The 22786-nt window shown below is 44.9% G+C and overlaps 1 protein-coding gene across 1 annotated transcript in view; it reads right to left on the reverse strand.

The window, feature by feature from the left end:
* Positions 1–22786, reverse strand: part of LOC124041280 (bifunctional heparan sulfate N-deacetylase/N-sulfotransferase 2-like) — a 191564-nt gene that overhangs the window by 111405 nt on the left and 57373 nt on the right. The window contains 1 exon segment of the mRNA XM_046358688.1: positions 15988–16017. The gene's annotated coding sequence lies outside the window, so the exon portion shown is untranslated.

The following is a 22786-nucleotide window of genomic DNA, read 5'->3' on the forward strand; positions in this document are numbered from 1 at the left end:
GGTTCAGCCCCAGGTCCCTTGCTTGGTGATGAGCTTGGAGGGGACTATGATGTTGAACGCTGAGCTGTAGTCAATGAACACCATTCTCACATAGGTATTCCTCTTATCTAGGTGGGTGAGGGCAGTGTGGAGAGCAATTTAAATTGTGCCATCTATGGATCTATTGAGGCGGTATGCTAATTGGAGTGGGTCTAAGGTGGCTGGGATGGTGGAGTTAACGTGTGCCATAACAAGCCTTTCAAAGCACTTCATGATTACAGAAGTGACTGCTACAGGGTGGTAGTCATTGTGGCATGAAGCCTCAGAGTTCTTAGGAACAGGAATGATGGTGGTCATCTTAAAACATGGGGGGGGGGCGAATCACAGACCGGGAGAGGTTGAAGATTACCGTGAATATGCCTGCCAGCTGTTTTGCGCATGCTCTGAGTTAAGTGATGTGGACAGATTGGCCTCCCTCCTCTCTTTTAGCCCAGTGACCGCACCGCATCCTCCTCCCTGGCCTGCCTGTGTCTCTGCCAGCATGTCTACTGACAGCTGAGAGAGCGTCTGGCCCACGGTGACGCCCTGTACACGGCCTTGACCCCCGAGAGAGAGGAGGTAGTGAGAGAAATAAAGGGAGATATGGAGGGAGGAAGAGAAATGCTGTTTGAAGGCAGCCACCACGTCCTAGACAAGGGCATCTGCACTGCACCAGCCCTGAGAGGGGTGAATCCTACTTCATATCCGCACTCTCTCTCACTCTTCCTTCCTTCCGCTTCCTTCTCTCTTGGTTGCTCTGAATTCCCCAGCAGAGCAATTAAATACTACTTCCTCACACACAATGACAGGGAGGGCTGGGGATGTGTATCCTGTGGTGCCTACTTATGAAGCAGGCCATAGCCCCTGCAGAGGTGGTGAAAGTGATATAAATGCGCTGTGTGGACGAGGTTACTCCTCCAGACCGCCGGCTCTGGCCCCGGCTGTCCGTTAGGCCCCATCCATCAGCGACCACTCGCCTAGCACACGGGCTGTTAGCATTCCTCCTAGCTGCACACACAGCGACCTGGCTAATTACCCCCCTGCCTGGCAGTCACTAACGCGCTCTCTAAGACACACAAACACCTAATACACACACAGCCAAATGGCCACACCTGTTTCAAAACACACACACACACACACACTATACAGAAGCTCAATGGGAGCCCCAGCTCTCCTCTCTGAGGACTAGGTGTGTGCCCGTCAGTCGAACACCAGTTGGCTCATGGTTGCTTCAACCAAATCTCAAACACACCATATAAACTACTCAAATTCCCCACCTATACAATGGGGCTTCAGGTATGACATCACATCTGCAACACCCTGGGGCAATGTCAGGTTGTGCAGTTAGTGGCAGGCAGCAGCACGGCTCCAATCCTGAGAGACTGACAGACGGACTGTCGCTTACAGCTAGTTTGGCTTTCTCCCTCCTGTTTACCGTTCTCTCTTTCCACCTCTTTCCCGTTCCCTCGGTTTCTCTTGCCGGCACTTTGGACAGCATACAGAAAATCCATTACACGGAACACACCTCCCATTTAACTCGGCCAATTAATCACGGAATGCGGGGAGATTAATTCAGCAAACATCTGCTCAGGAAGGGCAGGGGTAGAAATGTTTTGACGAAGGGAGCACTTCGTACATTCGTACAGGAGAAGAAGAGAAAACACCGGAGGGAAAGTAGTTTCATTCGGATTCTGACCCAAGCCTCCTTTAAAATAAAAAAAATAAAAAAGATATCTCACTTCATCAGCCAGAGTAGCTGAGACACGGGTGAGTTAGAGCTGAGAGAAGCAGAGCTTTAAATAACTTAGATTGAGCCGAGACACAGCCAGGCCTCAGTGGAGTAGGGTCTGCAGGGAAACAGACCGTGCGAGTTGCGTATGAGATGGTGAGACATGACATTTGCCATTAGCTATATTAGTATGATATCATAACACATTACATAACTGCAGACATAACACAGTGCTAATTAGCCACTTAGGCTAATTCTCAAATACCAGACTCTATAAAACATGACACATCCTTCCTCTACCCCGCCTTTTATCTTATCTATAAACCATACACCCCCAAAAGACAAAACACACTCAAACTTCAGTCCTAAACACATTCACGCTCTCTCACAAACACACTCATTCACTCCACCCTTCACCTTCCTCCTCCTCCCGTCACAGATGTATCGTCAGCTATCCTATCTGTCCAGCAGCTACAGCCTCCCTTCCTCCCCACACTTCATCACCCTGTGGACAGATTCTGAGAAGAGCACTATAATGTAGCAAGAGGAAGCCTGGGCCGGGCTTAGTGCTCCCCAGGTGTGAGTGATCAATGGGGATCAATGGGAGCGATGGGTGTTCAGGGCAGGCCTGGACCCTGAGGTACTGTGATCAGGGTGCTGTCCAGGGAATGGCCAATCCCGTTAGCTAATTAGCAGTCTGAGACAGATGGACATGACCCACCTCGCGGCTCAAGGACGACACCAGCTTAGCCACCAGGCTTATTAGCACCCAACCATATGGATACAATAGGGAGAACAGAAGAGGGTAGGGAGAGACAGAAGAGGGAGAGAGAGAGACAGACAGGAAGGTAGGGAGACAGTAAGACGAGAGAAAAAGAGGGAGTTATGTGGGTTCATGCGTGTGCACTAAACCTCTGTGTATATTCCAGACAGTGTTGGTGTCAGACAGACGTTGTGTGCACACAGATTGCATGTGTGCATATATGCAGGTGTGACAATGAGCGAGTGTGTGGCTATACTGTACATCTCAAAGTCTTGCAGTCTTTCTAATTGGCAATACGGCGAGTAGGCGAGTATGGAATGAAAGTGATTGTGTATGAGCATGTTTGTGAGTGAGTGTGTACACACATCTCCCTCTCGTATTGCTCCTGTCATTAGTATGCAGAGGGTAGTGGCAGGTGTGAAGCCCCCCTTATAGTGCCGAGGGCTAGAGTAAACAGGGAAGGCAGCACCCAGAGAGAGAGAGAGAGAGAGGGATGGAGCGAGAGAGGGAGAAGGAGCAGGAAAAGAGAGATGGAAGCTGGAGGTCACCCTTCAGTCTGTGACTGAGCATGGGGATCAAAATACATTCAAATGTATAACAGCTTGTGTTACAGAAATCCATTTTCAGCTCCTCAATTACCTTCTCCATCCAGCCTCCTCACCCCACCCTGCACTCTGTCACACAAACCATGCTTACAGGGCTCTGTAGATGATAACCACTAGGATGTGATGGACCTGACTGAGAACACACACAGTGTGAATTGTTATTTTTTGGTCATTGACCTACACAAAATACTCCATGTCAAAGTGAAAAGAAAATAACATCTTTTTACAAATGAAATAACAAAAATATAGTTGAATAAGTATTCACCCATTTGTTTAGGCAAGCGTAAATGAGTTCAGGCGTAACATGTGGCTTAACAAATCACATAATAGGCTACATGGACTGTATGTTTTATGATTGCCCTTTTCTCTTTCCTCCATGCAAACAACATCTAAGGTATCTCAGTCAAGTATTGAATTTCAAGCAGATTCAACTACAAAGACCAGGGAGCTTTTGGAAAAACCCTCTTAAAAAGGGCAGTGATTGTGTTACTGTTACCCATCTACCAGACATTGAATATATCTGCAAACAGGGTCAAGTTAATAATTATCCTGTGGGTGATATATTAAACCACCCAGACACAACAAAAATACAGTCATCCTTCTGAACTGAGCTGCAAGACATGAAGGAAACTGCTTAGCGATGTCACCAGGAGGCTATTGGTGATATTAAAACAAGTTGAATGGCTGTGATGGGAGAAAACTGAGGATGGATCAACAACAGCGTAGTGACTCCACAATAATGACATAAATTACAGAGTAAATACATCAGGATATTCCAAAACATGGCACTAAAGTAATAGTGAAGAAATAAAATCATGGCAAAGCTATACACGTTTCTGCCTAAATGCAAAGCCTTAAAGTATGGGGCTAATCCAACACATCACATCACTGAGTAACTGCTTCCTTTTTTTCAAGCATGGTGGTGGCTGCATCATGGTGTGGGCATGCTTGACATCGACAAAGACTGGGGAGTTTTTCAGGATGAAAAGAAATAGGATAGAGCTAAGCACAGGCTAAATCCTAGAGGACAACCTGGATCAGTCTGCTTTCCACCAGACACTGGGAGATTAATTCCCCTTTAAGCAGGACAATAACCTACAACACAAGGCCAAATCTACACTGGAGTTGCTTACCAAGGAGACCGTGAACGTTGTTAAGTGGCCAAGTTACTGTTTTCACTTAAAATCTGCTTGCAAATGTAATGGCAAGACTTTAACATGTCTGTCAAGCCATGATCCCCAACACCTTGACAGAGCTTGAAGATCATTGCCAAAGGTGTATTGACTCAGGGGGGTGAATACTTATTTAAAGGTATATTATATTTGTACTTTTTATTTTATATACAGTGGGGCAAAAAAGTATTTAGTCAGCCACCAACTGTGCAAGTTCTCCCACTTAAAAAGATGAGGCCTGTAATTTTCATCATAGGTACATTTCAACTATGGCAGACAAAATGAGAAAAATAATTCCAGAAAATCACATTGTAGGATTTTTAATGAATTTCTTTGCAAATTGTGGTGGAAAATAAGTATTTGGTCACCTACAAACAAGCAAGATTTCTGACTCTCACAGACCTGTAACTTCTTCTTTAAGAGGCTCCTCTGTCCTCCACTCGTTACCTGTATTAATGGCACCAGTTTGAACTTGTTATCAGTACAAAAGACACCTGTCCACAACCTCAAACAGTCACACTCCAAACGCCACTATGGCAAAGACCAAAGAGCTGTCAAAGGACACCAGAAACAAAATTGTAGACCTGCACCAGGTTGGGAAGACTGAATCTGGAATAGGTAAGCAGCTTGGTTTTGAAGAAATCAACTGTGGGAGCAATTATTAGGAAATGGAAGACATACAAGACCACTGATAATCTCCCTCAATCTGGGGCTCCACGCAAAATCTCACCCCGTGGGGTCAAAATGATCACAAGAACAGTGAGCAAAAATCCCAGAACCACAGGGGGGACTTAGTGAATGACCTGCGGAGAGCTGGGACCGAAGTAACAAAGCCTATCATCAGTAACACATTACGCCGCCAGGGGCTCAAATCCTGCAGTGCCAGACGTGTCCCCCTGCTTAAGCCAGTACATGTCCAGGCCCGTCTGAAGTTTGCTAGAGAGCATTTGGATGATCCAGAAGAAGATTGGGAGAATGTCATATGGTCAGATGAAACAAAAACAGAACTTTTTGGTAAAAACTCAACTCGTCGTGTTTGGAGGACAAAGAATGCTGAGTTGCATTCAAAGAACACCATACCTACTGTGAAGCATGGGGGTGGAAACATCATGCTTTGGGGCTGTTTTTCTGCAAAGGGACCAGAATGACTGATCCGTGTAAAGGAAAGAATGAATGGAGAAATGCATAATGAGATTTTGAGTGAAAACCTCCTATCAGCAAGGGTATAGAAGATGAAACGTGGCTGGGTCTTTCAGTATGACAATGATCCCAAACACACCACCCGGGCAACGAAGGAGTGGCTTCGTAAGAAGCATTTCAAGGTCTTGGAGTGGCCTAGCCAGTCTCAGATCTCAACCCCATAGAAAATCTTTGGAGGGAGTTGAAAGTCCGTGTTTCCCAGCAACAGCTGCTCTAGAGGAGATCTGCATGGAGGAATGGGCCAAAATACCAGCAACAGTGTGTGAAAACCTTGGGAACATTTACAGAAAACGTTTGACCTCTGTCATTGCCAACAAAGGGTATATAACAAAGTATTGGGATAAACTTTTGTTATTGACCAAATACTTATTTTCCACCTGTAACGGATGTGAAACGCAAGCTTAGTTAGCGGTGGTGCACACTAAATAGCGTTTCAATCGGTGACGTCACTTGCTCTGAGACCTTGAAGTAGTGGTTCCCCTTGCTCTGCAAGGGTCGCGGCTTTTGTGGAGCGATGGGTAACGATGCTTCGTGGGTGACTGTTGTTGATGTGTGCAGAGGGTCCTTGGTTCGCGCCCGTGTATGGGCGAGGGGACGGTCTAAAGTTATACTGTTACACACCATAATTTGCAAATAAATTCATTAAAAATCCTACAATGTGATTTTCTGGATTTTGTTTTCTCATTTTGTCTGTCATAGTTGAAGTGTACCTATGATGAAAATGACATGCCTCTCATCTTTTTAAGTGGGAGAACTTGCACAATTGGTGTCTGACTAGAGAAGAAAGCCATTTCTTAAAGATATCCATAAAAAGTGTCATTTAAAGTTTGCCACAAGCCACCTGGGAGACACAACAAACATGTGGAAGAAGGTGCTCTGGTCAGATGAAAACCAAAATTTAACTTTTTGGCAACAATGCAAAACGTTATGTTTGGCGTAAAAGCAACACAGCTCATCACCCTGAACACACCATCTCCACTGTCAAACATGGTGGTAGCAGCATCATGGTTTGGGCCTGCTTTTCTTCAGCAGGGACAGGGAAGATGGTTAAAATTGATGGGAAGATGGATGGAGCCAAATACAGGACCATTCTGGAAGAAAACCTGAAGGAGTCTGCAAAAGACCTGAGACTGGGACGGAGATTTGTCTTCCAACAAGACAATGATCCAAAACATAAAGCAAAATCTACAATGGAATGGTTCAAAAATAAACATATCCAGGTGTTAGAATGGCCAAGTCAAAGTCCAGACCTGAATCCAATCGAGAATCTGTGGAAAGAACTGAAAACTGCTGTTCACAAATGCTCTCCATCCAACCTCACTGAGCTTGAGCTGTTTTGCAAGGAGGAATGGGAAAAAATGTCAGTCTCTCGATGTGCAAAACTGATAGAGACATACCCCAAGCGACTTACAGCTGTAATCTCAGCAAAAGGTGGCGCTACAAAGTATTAAGTTAAGGGGGCTGAATAATTTTGCACGGCCAATTCTTCAGTTTTTGATTTGTTAAAGTTTGAAATATCCAATAAATGTCGTTCCACTTCATGATTGTGTCCCACTTGTTGTTGATTCTTCACAAAAAAATACAGTTTTAAATCTTTATGTTTGAAGCCTGAAATGTGCCAAAAGGTCGCAAAGTTCAAGGGGGCCGAATACCTTCGCAAGGCACTGTATGTATGTATTTTATTTTTATGTCTTCTTTGAGAGAATTTTGTGTACATTGTTGATAAAAGAAATGTAATCCATTCAAATCATACTTTGTAACAATACAAATGTGAAGGAATCCAAGGGGGGTGAATACTTATGATAGGCAGGCGCTAACACACAATCTTTCACGCATACACATAAACACACAGGTTGGCCTGCTGCTCACTGCACAGTTCACCAGAATAAATATAATGAATCCGTTTTCCTGTTGTTCTCTCCCCCCGTTTCCTTAACCCCTCCGATTTCATTTATTTTTCATTGGAGAATCGCTCACAGATGCATCACTGCGGGCGCTCGGGGGTGGAGGTGCTGGGTGAATATGCCTTGCCCAAACTAACAGTGAATTATAGAAGCACATTAGTACACCACCCCCGCCACAGGCAGAGAGAGAGAGAAAGGGGGAGAGCGAGAGAGAGCGAGCGGTGGGGGGAGGGGAGCGAGCGCCAGAACTGTCAGCCGTAGGTGGGTGGTTGAGTGGGTGGTAAAGAGGCAGAGCTCCTGGGTTTCCAGGGCCAGAGAAAGGGGCCTCTAGGCTGGGTACTGTGATCTGAACAGGTGGGAGGAGACGACCCAGGGCAGGAGCAGCAAAATGAACCCTTACCTGGAGGATTTAAATGAATCATTCATCGTTAGGAAGGCAAATAGAATAGAGAAAAAAAGACAGCTGGAGAGAAACCAAAGGTAACACAGACATGAAATGTGTGACCATTGATTGTTACTCAACAACATCGAGCAAGGGTGTGCAAGGAGAATCTTAAAAAATAAAAATGGTACAATGCAGCTGTTTTAATCTCAATATCAAATCATTTCTCTGTAAAGATTAAGTACCTTATTAGCTAGGTTTCCATCCAATTGGAGACAGAGTTTTACGCCAAAAATTATGAAATATTCTAATTTCCCAAAGATTTTCTATCAAATTGACTTGTTGCAGATAAGTCTGTGCGTGATCACGTAGTGCACATTTTTAAAAATACTTTAGTTCCAAGTTAAATGGGTTTTCATCGCATTTTCATCTCTACTGATGGTTTTGTCCCAAATAATTTTTGCATTATATAGAGAATGTGTCCACTCCGGTATTGGCATCGGCACTCTAGCCAACATCTCACAGATACAGTGCAGGTATAGTCTACATTATGAAATTATTATGGACAAAAGAGGGAGATTATTTTTAAATGTAAAACGGCAGCCCATCATCGATCGTCATTGTCACCAGAATAAGACCCTGGATATTTATTGGAAAGCAGCATCAAGCTCATCACCGTGCACGTTCACCAGCCAGTGAAGTTCAACAAAACGCATTTCATCTGTAAGCCTAATAAAACTGCACGCTTTCCCGAGTTGTAGTGGGAGGACCACACAACATGTCATCGTGTTTATTTCGATATGATGGTTATTATAAATCAATAATAGTTTCCGCCACCATTTGTCACATATTAAAATTTGACACAAAAATATCTCACCTTGTCTAGCGTACTTTGTTTTGATGACATTTGGAAAGTTGACCGACCAGAGCATTAATATGCCGTTTCAGAAAGGTTTTCTTCCTGTAAGCATTACATGGCAACGTAGGAATTTTGTGGGTTCACAGACCGTGGACAAGAGTAGAGGTGGAAAGATCTCCTCTATAGTAAAAGCATTTTTTTAAATAAAACAAATTACTGAAATTACAGGCTAAGAATGGACAGAGTTATGCCTGTGTTCATCTTATCATATTTCTCCAATGCAATATCAGTGTGTCTTGTTTGCAATGAAACTGTCCCTGTTTGCAAATAATTAAATCGGAGACATCATTAGGAATCGGAGCATGGTACTTTCAAGAGTTAGGCCTACCTTCCCACCCCAGACCGCAGGCCTACCTTCCCACCCTAGACCGCAGGCCTACCACCCACCCCAGACCACACACCTACTTCCCACCCCAGACAGCAGGCCTACCACCCACCCCAGACCGCAGGCCTACCTTCCCACCCCAGACCGCAGGCCTACCACTCACCCCAGACCACATGCCTACTTCCCACCCCAGACAGCAGGCCTACCTTCCCACCCCAGACCGCATGCCTACCACCCACCCCAGACCGCAGGCCTACCTTCCCACCCCAGACCGCAGGCCTACCACCCAACCCAGACCGCACCTACCTTCCCACCCCAGACCGCAGGCCCACCCCAGACATGCCTACTTCCCACCCCAGACAGCAGGCTACCTTCCCACCCCAGACCGCAGGCCTACCACCACCCACCCCAGACCGCACACCTCACCCCACCCCAGACCAGGCATGCCTACTTCCCACCCCAGACCGCAGGCCTACCTTCCCACCCCAGACCGCAGGCCTACCTTCCCACCCCAGACCGCAGGCCCTTCCCACCCCGGATTCCCCCACCCCGGACCGGACCTTCCCACCCCAGACCGCCTACCACCCACCCCAGACCGCAGGCCTACCTTCCCACCCCAGACCGCAGGCAGGCCTACCTTCCCACCCCAGACCGCACGCCTACCTTCCCACCCCAGACAGCAGGCCTACCGATACAGAAAAATGTCCGCTTTAACTGCTGGCTACTTTTCTTCCATGGCTTAACCCAACGAGAGAAGGTCACAGTGATTCCCTAAAAGATGTCTGGGTTTAAACATTCTATTGTACAGAAAGTTAATAGTTTAATCAATTGACAGTGAGAGTTTGATTACTTCCCAAGCAAAGTAAAATGTTTTGTCTCCTCTGCTATATGTTGTAGCTCAGCCTCTGAAATTCAAAGACGCGAAACAATGATATCCCCATACGCATCAGTCACGTCTTTCCTGGGTATTTCACAGCTTGTTTAAGTATAAAGCATCACGGACCAAAGAGCTGTCATACTGAAGATCACTTTATATAAATTGAACAGGTTTTATTTTCTTAAAAATCTGAAGTTAATAATGGGTAGGCTTGTGGCTCCTGAATGGCACAGCGGTCTAAGGCACTGCATCTCAGTATTAGAGGCATCACTACAGACCCTGGTTCGATCCCGGGCTGTATCACAACCGGCCGTGATCCGGAGTCCCATAAGGCGGCACACAATTGACCCAGCATCGTCCGAGTTATGGGAGGGTTTGGCCGGGGTAGGCAGTCATTGTAAAATAAGAATGTGTTCTTGAAGGTTAAATAAAATCAATTAAAAGGTCTTGTGCTATTTTTAAATAAAAGGTAGGCCTAATGAAATAACCTTGCATATATTTCAGATCGACTGTGCTGTGACTGCTGCTTCGAGTGTTTGCTCCACAATGGAAGTTACTCGAATCTGGCTTATTGTGTGGTCAATAGCTCTGAAAAACACATCATGGGTAAGAAACATCGTTTTTATTCAAATCAACTCTAGTAGTAGCAAGCTTTCAAAGTTGACCTCTGGTCCTCCTCATCTTCACGCTCTCCTTCTCAAACTGAACAGAACATAGGCTAGTCCACGCGCAAGGTATATCATTTTTGGGACTAGGCCTAATTGGAAGAAGCCCTCCTGAACTGCCACTGTAGGCCTACACAGCACAGCATTGGTTAGGCAGCACACAAAAGGGTTTTTTGATCAGCAAGAGCAGAGCAGTCCGGGGCTCAGGGTTGGAATATATGTTTGTAATGCAGCCTAATTTTAAATCATCCCAGCAGCTCTCTTAGATATACAACGTTGCTCGATACTTCTCTGAGCATTCTCCGAGTATCCATAGCCTATAGCCTACGGATCATTTGATTGAGACCACACTAAAAAGCCGACAGGTGCACTTGATATTGCGCGCCCAGCAGAGAATCAGAGAACAGGGGCGGCATAGGGCACACATCGATATTATAGCCTAATAAGTAGCTAATTATAAAACACTGAAAATATTACAATTTCAATTACATGACCTTCCCCTGGACTAGATTTTAAAAAATGTAAATACTTAACCCTCCCCTTGACTGAAATTGAAAAAGCATGACCCTCTCCCATTTCCATCCATGTACCCATTCTGTAAATTTCGATCTATCCCTTAGCAAAGAGCAATTTCTCAAGTAAGAATTTTGTTGGACTGTCGGAGTGATCTGAGTGAGAGCATCCTGTCGGGCTGTATCACCGCCTGGTAGGGCAGCTGCTCCGCCCATAACCGTAAGGCTCTCCAGAAGGTAGTGAGGTCTGCACAATGCATCACCAGGTGCAAACTACCTGCCCTCCAAGACACCTACACCACCCGATGTCACAGGAAGGCCATAAAGATCATCAAGGACAACAACCACCCGAGCCACTGCCTGTTCACCCCGCTATCATCCAGAAGGTGAGGTCAGTACAGGTGCATCAAAGAAGGGGGCCAAGAGACTGAAAAACAGCTTCTATCTCAAGACCATCAGACTGTTAAACAGCCATCACTAATATTGAGTGGCTGCTGCCAACATACTGACTCAACTCTAGCCACATTAATAATGGAAAAATTGATGTAATCAATTTATCACTAGCCACTTTATATCATGCTTACATACCCTACATTACTCTTCTCATATGTACAGTGGGGAGAACAAGTATTTGATACACTGCCGATTGTGCAGGTTTTCCTACTTACAAAGTATGTAGAGGTCTATCATAGGTACACATCAACTGTGAGAGACGGAATCTAAAACAAACATCCAGAAAATCACATTGTATGATTTTTAAGTAATTAATTTGCATTTTATTGCATGACATAAGTATTTGATACATCAGAAAGGCAGAACTTAATATTTGGTACAGAAACCTTTGTTTGCAATTACAGAGATCATACATTTCCTGTAGTTCTTGACCAGGTTTGCACACACTGCAGCAGGGATTTTGGCCCACTCCTACATACAGACCTTCTCCAGATCGTTCAGGTTTCGGGGCTGTCGCTGGGCAATACGGACTTTCAGCTCCCTCCAAAGATTTTCTATTGGGTTCAGGTCTGGAGACTGGCTAGGCCACTCCAGGACCTTGAGATGCTTCATACGGAGCCACTCCTTAGTTGCCCTGGCTGTGTGTTTCAGGTTGTTGTCATGCTGGAAGACCCAGCCACGACCCATCTTCAATGCTCTTACTGAGGGAAGGAGGTTGTTTGCCAATATTTCGCGATACATGGCCCCATCCATCCTCCCCTAAATACGGTGCAGTTGTCCTGTCCCCTTTGCAGAAAAGCATTTCCAAAGAATGATGTTTCCACCTCCATGCTTCACAGTTGGGATGGTTTTCTTGGGGTTGTACTCATCCTTCTTCCTCCAAACACAGCGAGTGGAGCTCTATTTTTGTCTCATCAAACCACATGACCTTCTCCCATTCCTCCTCTGGATCATCCAGATGGTCATTGGCAAACTTCAGACGGGCCTGGACATGCGCTGGCTTCAGCAGGGGGACCTTAAGTGCGCTGCAGGATTTTAATCCATGACGGCGTAGTGTGTTACTAATGGTTTTCTTTCAGACTGTGGACCCAGCTCTCTTCAGGTCATTGACCAGGTCCTGCCGTGTAGTTCTGGGCTGATCCCTCACCTTCCTCATGATCATTGATGCCCCACGAGGTGAGATCTTGCATGGAGCCCCAGACCGAGGGTGATTGACCGTCATCTTGAACTTCTTCCATTTCCTAATAATTGCACCAACAGTTGTTGCCTTCTCACCAAGCTGCTTGCCTATTGTCCTGTCGCCCATCCCAGCATTGTGCAGGTCTACAATTTGATCCCTGATGTCCTTACACAGCTCTCTGGTCTTGGCCATTGTGGAGAGGTTGGAGTCTGTTTGATTGAGTGTGTGGACAGGTGTCTTTTATACAGGTAACGAGTGGAGAACAGGGGGGCTTCTTAAAGAAAAACTAACAGGTATGTGAGAGACAGAATTGTTACTGGTTGGTAGGTGATCAAATACTTATGTCCTGCAATAAAATGCAAATGAATTACTTAAAAATCATACAATGTGATTTTCTGGATTTTTAGATTCCGTTTCTCACAGTTGAAGTGTACCTATGATAAAAATTACAGACCCCTACATGCTTTGTAAGTAGGAAAACCTGAAAAATTGGCAGTGTATCAAATACTTGTTCTCCCCACTGTATATACTGTACGCTATACCATCTACTGCATCTTGCTGTAATTGAATGTATCACTAGCCACTTTAAATGCCACTTTATATAATGTGTTCATACCCTACATTTCTCATCTCATATGTATATATTGTACTCTATACAGTACTGCATCTTGCCTATACCGTTCGGGCATCACTCATTCATATATACTGAAAAGAATCTCTGAAGCTGGAGACTCATATCTCCCTCACTAGCTTTAAGAACCAGCTGTCAGAGCAGCTCACAGATCACTGCACCTGTACATAGCCCATCTGTAAACAGCCAATCTAGCTACCTACCTCATCCCCATACTGCATTTATTTATTTATCTTGCTCCTTTGCACCCCAGTATCTCTACTTGCACATTCATCTTCTGCACATCTACCATTCCAGTGTTTAATTGCTATATTGTAATTACTTCACCACCATGGCCTATTTATTGCCTTAACTCCCTTATCTTATCTCATTTGCACTCACTGTACACAGACTTTTTGTTTTCTTTTGTTCTACTGTATTATTGATTATGTTTTGTTTATTCCATGTGTAACTCTGTTGTTGTATGTGTCGAATTGCTATGCTTTATCTTGGCCAGGTCACAGTTGCAAATGAGAACTTGTTCTCAACTAGCCTACCTGGTTAAATAAAAGGTGAAATAAAAAATACACTTGTGTATACGGTAGTTGTGAAATTGTTAGGTTAGATTACTTGTTAGATGTTACTGCATGGTCGGAACTAGAAGCGCAAGCATTTCGCTACACTCGCATAAACAGCTGTGAGAAATTTGATTTTATTTGAGTGGGAAAGGGAAAACAGCTGTATTGGCAGAGAGGTTTTGGAACACTTTCTATTTAGTATATTAACTAATTTACCACCTGGTGATGGCACCAGGCAGGCCAAAACTCCATCCCACCAAAATGGCAGAGATTAAGCAGTCTTTTCAAACAGCTCTTGAGCACTAACCTAAAAAATCAGGCCGCCCCCAGGGGGTGAGGGTGGAAACACATCCACCACGTGCGTGGTTAGTCCCCTCCTGTACTCCCCGTTCACACTATCGTGTTGTCAGCAAATGCAACAATGGTGGTTGGCCTGATCACCGACAACAAGACAGCCTATAGGTAGGAGTTCAGAGACCTGGCAGTGTGGTGCCAGGACAACAATGTTTCCCTCAACGTCAGCAAGACAAAGGACCTGACTTGTGGACTACAGGAAACGGAGAGCTGAGCACGTCCCCAGCCACAGGGCTGTAGTGAAGTGGGTTGAGAGCGTCAACTTCCTCGGTGTCCACATCACTAAGGAATCATCATGGTCTACACACACACCAACTGTTGTAAAGAGGGCAGGCCAGTGCCTCCTCCCCCTCAAGAGGCTGAAAAGATTTGGCATGGGCCCTCAGAATCTCAAAAAGTTCCTCAGCTGCACCATCTGGACTGGCTACATCCCTGTTTGGTATGGCAACTGCTTTGTATCCGACCACAAGGCACTACAGAGGGTAGTGTGTATGGCCCAGTATATCACTGGGGCCAAGCTTCCTGCCATCTAGGACCACTATACCAGGCGGTGTCAGAGGAAGGTCCTAAAAATAGTCAAAGACTCCAGCCAACCAAGTCATTGACTGTTCTCTCTGCTACCGCACGGCACCAAGTCTGGAACAAACAGGACACTGAACAACCCCCAAGCCATAAGACTGATAAATAGATAACCAAATAGCTACCTGGACTATTTGCATTTATCCTCTTTGCACTCCTGACTCATCACATACGCTGCTGTTACTGTTTATTATATATCCTGTTGCCTAGTCACTTTAACCCCCCCCACACACACACACACACTTACCTCAACCTTTCACAAACCTTAATCTACACCTGTTGTTTACGAAGCAGAAGACAAATTAAATGTGATATTTGATAATGAAAGGTCTCAATTATAATTATCTATGTGACATTGCGACACACAAGAAAATACCATGACATTTTAAATTCTTAATTTAATAAAAACCCTTTTGAATGTAGTTTATGGGGTGATCCCATAAAAAGCCATACCGTAAAGCCTACACACGTTTCATACATGCTTTTTGTTGTTGTTGTGGGAATGCTGTAATTAAGTCAGCTAAATGAGAAGGAGTAGGCTACAGTGAGAAACCGACAGCAAGTGTATTTAATATCAAATGGACTTCTTGTAGACAATGACTGGGAGTGCAGCAAAGTAGTATAAACTATCTTAGCTAGCTTCTTTACATCGATTTAATGCAGTGAAAGACAGGAACAGCCAGATGGGATGATAGATGACCTATGGCATTCACAAGTTTTGTCTAACTAGTTTTTCCTCGCTCTCCCTTGACACCGGCCCCTAACCACTACTACCCTACTGCAGCACGCACAGAGTCAGACAGGGCACCGAGTCAAGCAGGCTGCATAACAAGCGTCTCAAGTTTAAACAAAGTTACAACGACAATAAATGTAGAATAATAATTCATATTTGGATAGTGAAATGACTTCCCTAATTCAGTCAATGTGAGCTGGGTCCACAAGTGCACCAATCATAGAACCAGCCACATGAGCAATGCAAAGCTCTTTGGGCTATGTTAAAGTTAATCATCCTAGGACACCAACACACTTCGCTAATTCACACATGGGTTGCGTGAATGTACACACTGTATGAAATCACACATACACAAAGGCGGGTACACACACACACACACACACACACACACACACACACACAACAGTTGGTCTTTGAAGAGCACCTTACCTCAGAGTGTGCAGCACGCAAGACGAGGGCCTGCAGAAAGGAGAGAACGAGAGAAAAGGATTCATTAAAGGATCCAACTCACAGCCACACAAATGCACCCCCTGCTACTCTCACCTACATGAACATGAGCTGCCCACCTCAGCGAGTGAGTGAGCTCTCAAATACACGGCAGTATCTTCTATTTAAATTAAAGGAAAAAAGTGTTTAACAGTAGCCTAGTTTGAAAAGGCAAGCCCCAGGGTTGTCAAGGACGACAGAGCCAGAGAAGAAGAGAGATGAGAGACAAAGACACAAAAGCAGGCTTAACAGCATCACATGCAGATATGATGCTAGAGAGGAGCCCTGACCTCTGCTTGCTTAGACAACAACCTGAGTCAACATCTCCCTCTCTTGCTCCCTGGTGATTTTCTGTTTGTTATGTAGTGGTGCAGTTTGTTCCAGGAGCAGACTGTCCTGATCTATCCACACCCACAGAAGCTGTTTTTCAATCGTTTTAACTAGCTTCCATGGCAAAACATGATAGGTTGAAGAAATATGGATAAATCCTATCCAGTCCTTGTCAACCATCAGTGATAATAAAGAATATTGGAAAGGTGTCCATTTCAGAGCTAGTTATGAGACAGCCAGGGTTATGGGGCTCTGGGGACTCTGTTAGGGGAAGGAAGGAGAGCGCTCACAGTTGGAGGCTAGGTATTGGTGGTGGAGGATTGGGGGGGGGGGTCCTAAGTGCTATGGAAGGCAGTGGTTGTGCTGTAGCCTGCTACTAAACCTCATCTGCTCCAGCAAACACTACTACTTCATCAAAGCATCACGTCAAACACACGTCACCCACGATGGAGTGGAATCTGCCTGGGAGGAATAAATAATGCACTGCTATCTGCTGCTACCGCTATCAATGATAAATAACACACAAGTACACAGCTTTACATATGTATTACACATAACTGTCGACCATCATTACCGCTGGACCATAATTAGCTATACCCACATCCAACCAAGGCACACAAGATGACACGTCATACACACGTCACCCCGTTCAAAGCACTACAACCAACACTGTGATCAGCCACCAGCTTAATAAAGAGGATGAAGGATCATCTCAATGCTGATCAAATCAAAAATCACATTTCATTTGTCACATACATGTGTTTAGCAGATGTTATTGCGGGTGTAGCGAAATGCTTGTGCATCTAGTTCCGACAGTGTAGCAATATCTAACAAGTAATATCTAACAATTATACAACAAATACCCAATACACACACATTTAAGTAAAATAATGGAATTAAGAATATATACATATTTGGACGAGCAATGTCAGGGAGGCATAGACTAAGATACAGTAGATAGTACATATACATATGACATGAGTAATGCAAGATATGTAAACATTATTTTAGTGACTCGTGATCCATTTATTAAAGTGGCCTGTGTGTAGGCTGCAACCTCTCTGTGCTAGTGATGGCTATTTAACAGTCTGTTGGCCATGAGCTGTTTTTCAGTCTCTCGGTCCCAGGGAATTGATAAAGTAAAATATTGGGATATATAAAATGACAAAATATTGCATTGATTTGACAATATCACACAATTATTTTTGCACTAATTGGCTGAACCTGTTATCCATGGCCATAATAGTTTGTAGGCCAAAGGGTTTGGATACTACAGACGTTTTCATGAGAAGACTGATTATCGGGGTGTCTCGTGGTCTGACAAACACAGCTGTAGCTCTGCCACCTTTCACCTCAGATGCGGTGGATGGGGACGCATCAAATGCAAAACAACTTCAAGCTTAATCAGACAGTTGTTTATGTGGAATTTTTATTAAGCCAATTAAATTTCCACGTGGCCGCAGACATTTACTCAAGAGGGTTAATCCATTTTTAATTCAGGCTGTACCACAGGGGTGTCAAACTCATTCCATGGAGGGCCTAGTGTCTGCAGGTTTTTGGTTTTCCCTTTCAATTAAGGCCTAGACAACAAGGTGAGGGGAGTTCTTCACCAATTAGTGACCTTAATTCATCAGTCAAGTACAAGGGAGGAGCGAAAATCCGCAGACACTCGGCCCTCCATGGAATGAGTTTGACAAGTGCTATAAGGAGAAAATGGGTGGTGTTTCTAAAGGCACTGTGTATGATCAGGACTATTTTCTAAGTAACAGAACAATAAAATGGTTGAGATTAAAGTCGTATTTACAGTTTTACTGCAAGATATGAATTGCCACAATGTTTGTTCTTCAAATGATGGACTTTATTAAAAACAGAAAAATGAAGTAAAAAGCCCACATTACCTTAAAATAAATTCAAGGTTTTGTTTTTCCAGCTTTCTGTTTTTGGTACAGATCTGGGGAAGGATACATTTTTTGGTACCCTTCCCCAGATCTGTGCCTCAATTTCTTTGACCTCATGGCTTGGTTTTTGCACTGTCAACTGTGGGACCTTATATAGACAGGTGTGTGTCTTCCCAGATCATATCCAATCAATTGTATTTACCACAGGAGGACTCCAATCAAGGTGTATAAACATCTGAAGGATGATCAACGGAAACAGGATGCACCGGAGCTCAATTTCAAGTCTCATAGGAAAGGGCCTGAATACTTATGTAAATAAAGTATTTGTTTTATTTTTAATACATTTGCAAACATTTCAACAACAAAAAATGTTCACTTCACCATTATGTGGTTGTGTCACTTCATTTAATCAATTTTAAAATAAGGCTGTAATGTAACAAAATATGGAAGTTAAGGGGTACGAATACTTTCCGAATGCACTGTATGTACAAGTGTGTGTACGTGTGCGTAGGGACTCTACGGTGCCATAGTCGTCATTATATCCGAAACACTATATAACAACGCTGGCAAGGGATACAAGAGACCGACTTTATTCAGTCTGTTTGACACCTTTAAGGAACTAGGCACCACTTGTTGTTCAGTTGTCAATCAACACACAGTTGAAACACGCAAAAATATACAAACGTGTCAGAAAACAATAATTAGGCTATTGGATTTAGGCTCATCGTTACCACTCAATACTTGGACCGTGCAAATTCACGAGCATCATGCTCGCTCTCCCTAAGTGTAAAGAAATTCAACTGCAACCAGAGCTCTGTATATAACGAGATGCTCATGTCTCCACCCCAACAATGGGAGTTGTTGTCCCAAAGGCAGGCTTAGGTCCACAATGAGCCCATAGAAAATGCATTGGCCATATTTTGGACAGATTTTGGAGAGTGAAACCTCTCACTTCGCCTCTTCCTCTCTGTTGCGTTTCCATGTCATCACTCACTTTGTGGCTGACCAGCAAAGACACTATCAATAGATCACTAGAAGATGCATATGGTTCATTCTAGCGGGAGAGGGCTCGACGGACTAGCGAATTGAAACTTTTAAATTAAAAGTAGCCTAGTTAATATAAAGTGGAAAATGTAGCCGTCTGAAAATTAGTGTGTAAACGGCTGATTAGCCAACGCTAATGGAAAACACTGGCAATGCATATAGAATCGTGAGAAACGCAATACATTTCCTAATAATGTCGTATCGTGAGGTCCCTGGCGATTCCTAGTCCTATTGTTTACCCACTAAAGCCGCTGCAAATCTTATTCATGGCTTAATGATTATATCTGCCAATTAACGGTGCGACAGCAGAATCCCATTCAGCCCGGCTGGGAATGGTGTTGCTAATCCTATTGTCTGTCTTTTTTCTCTCCCTCGCTCCACTCTGCAGCCATACGGCACATACAAGGGGAGGAGGGTGGGGACACGGGCAGCAGGTATTAGAGATTAGTAATGACTCAGGAGCAGGATTCTACCTGAGGCCCTCAGGGTGAATTACAGAAGCCTAATAAATCAGAACACACCATAGGCCAGGGGGAAGCAGATGTAAGATTTAATGCTCTCCCCTAATGGTATGACAGCCCTCTACTACTTAGCTTGAATCGAATGGCAAACATGGGAGAGTGAGAAGTTAATGTTGGCTTAATTTTGAATAACTAAGGCTAACCGTTATCTACGCCAGTGAGCAGCACTAGCATAGTCATGTACTGGCCACAGCAGAGAAGGGGGGTGGGGGGCATTTTTTCCTCTGCCCTTTGCATTCATTTCAGAATCCAGAAGCGGAGGCGGACAGAAGGTTCATGAGGTGACATCTATGAGCTGACAGCCAGGCACTCTTCCTCTCATGCTAATGCAGGCACAGAAATCATTACGCTCAGCTCCAATGAAAACAGCCAATGAGAAAAGTTCAGGCACAATGAGGGAAAATCCATTTGCAGTCTGTAAACACACACACACAGAGCTGTAAATAAATATTGTGCATCGCTATCATTTTCTCCATGGCAATTTCTAACAGCGTGATGAAGGGCACTATAGATCAGAGTGAAGTTGCAGCCAGAGCTAATGTCAGAGAGAGAAGGGATACAACACCAAAGCAAATTTAACATGATAAAACTGGTTAAAGTCCGAGGACATCTATTCTCTGATCCAGCCCTCACCAAGCAGAGAAGCAGACATTCTGTCCCAGTTTGCCCCTCGCTGCCACATTCTCCATCGATCTCATACGTAACTGTAACTGGCTGCTAAGCCTTCCAGTAGACAGGCTAATGCCCCAGCTTGCTACTTATGTGAACACACATGGTTTTCAAAAGCACCTGTAGCCTCTCCTAACATCTTAGATTCCTAGCTCATTGCCTCAAGCATCTGTTTATATCAATGATGTATATAAACCATGGATTGCAGATGCTTTGTATTGGCCAATGAGAGGCTTTGAAGCCACCGGTCGGCCATATTGGCACTCCTCAGAAGAAGCAGTCCTTCATCGGAATTAATAGAATTCTACAGTATCTTAAATGTTTCAATGACAAAATTACATGTATTAAAGTATTTTTTTATTATAGTGGGCCCACTAACATTAGTACTCTCAGATAACCATATTTTAATGACAATGTTATTTCAAATTTGTATTTTGTTTGTTTATCTCATAATATAAAAGTATGCATTAAGGTGTGTAATATAATTAAAGGGACAAAAACAAATGTAGACAAAACATATATATATATTTTTTTTACAATGGTGGGGGAGTGCCAAAATGGTGGCGCGGCGGCTTCAAAACATCACCCCGTCAATCATCTAGTGTGTGTGTGTGTGTGTGTGTGTGTGTGTGTGTGTGTGTGTGTGTGTGTGTGTGTGTGTGTGTGTGTGTGTGTGTGTGTGTGTGTGTGTGTGTGTGTGTGTGTGTGTGTGTGTGTGTGTGTGTGTGTGTGTGTGTATATTGCTCACACTGCCCTACCCTGTGCTCTGACCTCTTTCTCCCCTCTCTCTCCAGATGAAATCTAGCGTCTTGTGACGGCCGGCCGCCCAACAACCTGCCCGCTCGACCCTATCCCCTCCTCTCTTCTCCAGACCATTTCCGGAGACCTTCTCCCTTACCTCACCTCGCTCATCAACTTATCCCTGACCGCTGGCTACGTCCCTTCCGTCTTTAAGAAAGCGAGAGTTGCACCCCTTCTGAAAAAACCTACACTCGATCCCTCCGATGTCAACAACTACAGACCAGTATCCCTTCTTTCTTTTCTCTCCAAAACTCTTGAACGTGCCGTCCTTGGTCAGCTCTCCCGCTATCTCTCTCAGAATGACCTTCTTGATCCAAATCAGTCAGGTTTCAAGACTAGTCATTCAACTGAGACTGCTCTTCTCTGTATCACGGAGGCGCTCCGCACCGCTAAAGCTAACTCTCTCTCCTCTGCTCTCATCCTTCTAGACCCATCGGCTGCCTTCGATACTGTGAACCATCAGATCCTCCTCTCCACCCTCTCAGAGTTGGGCATCTCCGGCGCGGCCCACGCTTGGATTGCGTCCTGCCTGACAGGTCGCTCCTACCATGTGGCGTGGCGAGAATCTGTCTCCTCACCACGCGCTCTCACCACTGGTGTCCCCCAGGGCTCTGTTCTAGGCCCTCTCCTATTCTCGCTATACACCAAGTCACTTGGCTCTGTCATAACCTCACATGGTCTCTCCTATCATTGCTATGCAGACGACACACAATTAATCTTCTCCTTTCCCCCTTCTGATGACCAGGTGGCGAATCGCATCTCTGCATGTCTGGCAGACATATCAGTGTGGATGACGGATCACCACCTCAAGCTGAACTTCGGCAAGACGGAGCTGCTCTTCCTCCCGGGGAAGGACTGCCAGTTCCTTGGTCTCGCCATCACGGTTGACAACTTTATTGTGTCCTCCTCCCAGAGCGCTAAGAACCTTGGCGTGATCCTGGACAACACCCTGTCGTTCTCAACTAACATCAAGGCGGTGGCCCGTTCCTGTAGGTTCATGCTCTACAACATCCGCAGAGTACGACCCTGCCTCACACAGGAAGCGGCGCAGGTCCTAATCCAGGCACTTGTCATCTCCCGTCTGGATTCCTGCAACTCGCTGTTGGCTGGGCTCCCTGCCTGTGCCATTAAACCCCTACAACTCATCCAGAACGCCGCAGCCCGTCTAGTGTTCAACCTTCCCAAGTTCTCTCACGTCACCCCGCTCTTCCGCTCTCTCCACTGGCTTCCAGTTGAAGCTCACATCCGCTACAAGACCATGGTGCTTGCCTACGGAGCTGTGAGGGGAACGGCACCTCAGTAACTCCAGGCTCTGATCAGGCCCTACACCCAAATAAGGGCACTGCGTTCATCCACCTCTGGCCTGCTCGCCTCCCTACCACTGAGGAAGTACAGCTCCCTCTCAGCCCAGTCAACTGTTCGCTGCTCTGGCCCCCCAATGGTGGAACAAACTCCCTCACGACGCCAGGACAGCGGAGT

Source organism: Oncorhynchus gorbuscha, linkage group LG08 (assembly GCF_021184085.1).
Source record: "Oncorhynchus gorbuscha isolate QuinsamMale2020 ecotype Even-year linkage group LG08, OgorEven_v1.0, whole genome shotgun sequence".
NCBI classification, from domain to species: Eukaryota; Metazoa; Chordata; class Actinopteri; order Salmoniformes; family Salmonidae; genus Oncorhynchus; species Oncorhynchus gorbuscha.